This window comes from Macadamia integrifolia, chromosome 1, assembly GCF_013358625.1.
Source record: "Macadamia integrifolia cultivar HAES 741 chromosome 1, SCU_Mint_v3, whole genome shotgun sequence".
NCBI classification, from domain to species: Eukaryota; Viridiplantae; Streptophyta; class Magnoliopsida; order Proteales; family Proteaceae; genus Macadamia; species Macadamia integrifolia.
Genome location: NC_056557.1, coordinates 23,669,302 through 23,672,202, shown reverse-complemented (window position 1 = coordinate 23,672,202; position 2,901 = coordinate 23,669,302). Strand labels below are relative to the sequence as shown.

At 41.1% G+C, this 2,901-nt stretch overlaps 1 pseudogene; it reads left to right on the top strand.

The window, feature by feature from the left end:
• Positions 1 to 243: 243 nt before the first annotated feature.
• LOC122072126 lies at positions 244 to 2,525 on the top strand (annotated as a pseudogene).
• The last annotated feature ends 376 nt before the right edge of the window (positions 2,526 to 2,901 follow it).

The window sequence follows — 2,901 nt, the reverse complement described above, 5'->3', positions numbered from 1 at the left end:
GGAATATTCCCTATTTGGGTATCCCCTCCTCCTTACGTGGTTAGAGTCCTTCCCGTGCCCCCTCCTTCTGCTCTCGGAGTCCTGCTCGTGGTGGACGCACCTCGGCTGGGTGCCACATGTTCCTACCTGGGATGTCACGTGCCTTTGTCTTACTGGGTGGCTAATTTGAGCGTATCAATGGGCTTGACTTGGATAAATTTCTCCGTAATTCAACTGATCTATGTGTACTCAAAATGTAGGGATATGGCGACCGCGCTGTTCGACGAAATCCCTAAGAATAATGCAGTTAATTGGAATACCATAATATTGGTATGTTTTGCCTCCAGTGATATTGAGAGTGCACAGTAAATGTTTGATGGAATGCCCGATAGTTTCTGGGTATTCTAAGTGTGGCCATGTTGATGTTGCAGGACCATTATATAACATTAAGCCTGAGAAAGATTTAATTAGCTTCATGGGGTTGATGATTTCAAGCTATGTTCGGAGCATAAGGGCTGGTGAGTGCTTAAATCTTTTCAAAGACACAGCAGCTTTAATTAAACAATTAAATTGAATTGGAGTGTTTTTGGTGCGAAAGGTTACTTGTGAAACATTGCCATTAACATTGTCCGAATCCACCTGAAATCCACATGTTCTGTAACCTATCTGGGTTACCACATCATGTGTGATGTCCCAATCTGATGAGTTCAAACGTATCCCAAATTTGTATTAGTTTTGTTGGGTGTCCATCTTTATTCTTAAAAGGAGTAAAATTCAAGGTAGAGTGAAGAAATGAAAGCTTGCTCCAAGTTTGAGTTGACACAGTAGTAATAGTTAACCAAATTAGAAATCAGTTGTTACAGCTTTGATGAATTGATTGATGCATGACAAGCTACTACTTCATATGTACCCTACTAAGATTATATGTATTCGAAATTTCGAATCCAGTATAAATATAACTGAATTCTATCTCTCTCTGTGTATAATTTGAACTTAGGAGCAGCAATGGCAATGGCTTCAATGTACTGCAAGACCCAGCTCTTAGTTTTGTTCATGATCATCTTAGCCAACTTACTCCCGTTGCTGTGGTAGCTCTGAGGCAATTCGGATTTTTCCAGATGACGTGGACCTGATGCAATTCCCTCTGAATCTTGAGTTCCTTGAAGCAGAGTTGTTCTTGTGGGCAGCTCTGGGACACGGACTTGATGAGATCGCTCCACAGTTAGCCATGGACGGCCCACCTCCCATTGGTGCCATGAAAGCCAACCTTGATAATCTCACTTTGGGCATTATCAGAGTTTGCCTACCAAGAAGTTGGCCATCTCAGGTAATCAGTCAACAGTCCAGAACAGACTCTCCCCATGAGTTACCCTACCCTGCTACCCATATGGGATCCCATCATCTAAAGGGTATTAGGATTCCACATAAATGGTAGAATCCCATGTGAGGAGGTCACCACATGGGGAGATGATCTAGACTCTAGCTCAGTGAACAGTGAAAGTGGTTTTCACATTTGATTCATTAGATCAATATGATTTTTCTTGTTAATTTATTTGACTATTAATATTCTATCATCAGGGCTATAGAATCAACAGTTGGTGGGTTTCCAAGGCCATTGTTGAATCTGAGTACTTCTAACGTCGCCAAGTTATTCGATGAGGCATTTGGATACCAACTAGACCTTCCCTTCGATCCATACAGTAACAGCCTTAATTTCATGATAACTTCCTATATAGTTCCTTATGTGGGTCTTACTGGTTATGTTGGAACCAATCCACTCATCAATGGAAACAGAACAAAGGCAGTAAGTAGTGATTAATTTATGATAAAAAAGCACTAAAAATGGAGATTTTGGGTGATGGGTTCGATCCATTTTAATTAAATTTGTTGAGAATTGCAGCTTTTGGCAGGTCTGCTAGGGTTGGAATCAGGCCAAGACGCAGTGATAAGAACTTACTTATACGAGAGGGCCAATGAAGTGGTGGAACGTTACAAGCTTAGGAACAAACTGGGTAAAGGTGGCTTCAAGGATGAAGGCCTCTTTATTCCAACTTTTGTGGGTGCTGAGAATAGTACAACCAGTAATGTCTTAGCTGCAAACTTTTATTCTCTCTCTTACCCAAGAACTCCCAATGAGATCTTGAGCATCGTCTACGCCACTGGCAACGAGACCATTCCCGGAGGCTTTTACCCCAGTGGTGGCAATGGAAAGATTGCAATGCAACTTCTTAAACCTCCTCCTTAGTTTTCATTACCCTCTAGATTGAGTGATGCATACCAATAAATTATTAATGGTGGTATGTAGGAGTAATACAGAAAGAAACACTACTTATAATAACATGGAAACAAGGATTCAAGAGATCCCATTGCAGGTTGTGGAGGTGACAAGATTTGTAAGTTCCAGTCTTTATTTTATTTGAAGGGATGTATTTACCACTTGACACTTGTAGACACCTAATTTTGTCCCTCACCTGATTGTTCTCTCTCTTAGGGAGGATTTACTTTTCAGGAAAGTGCCCCGACTACCCCTAACCTACCCTGTTGTGCGATGATTCGTGGAGTTCAATGTTGGTGTGAAAAAAATTGGGTCCCCCGTTAGAATATGTTATTTTCACTTTGTTCTATGTTTTTCGCAAACTTCCGAGTTAAGAATGAGCTTGATTCCCATGTTATTGAAAAAAAGATTCCATCGATATATGACACACAAAAATCAGACACCCTGATGAGCTTGAGTGCCTCCCAAAAATAAAAACCCGACTAAAACCGAGCTTTCCAACCCAACTCAACCTAGCCTCCTGGAGCTACATATAGCCCAGGTGGAATCGCCTAGGCTAGGCAGAACCGCCTAATGCCATACATGGACTTGAGAAACCCTAATTTTATGATATTTTATTTAATTTTCAAAATACCCCTCAACCCAAT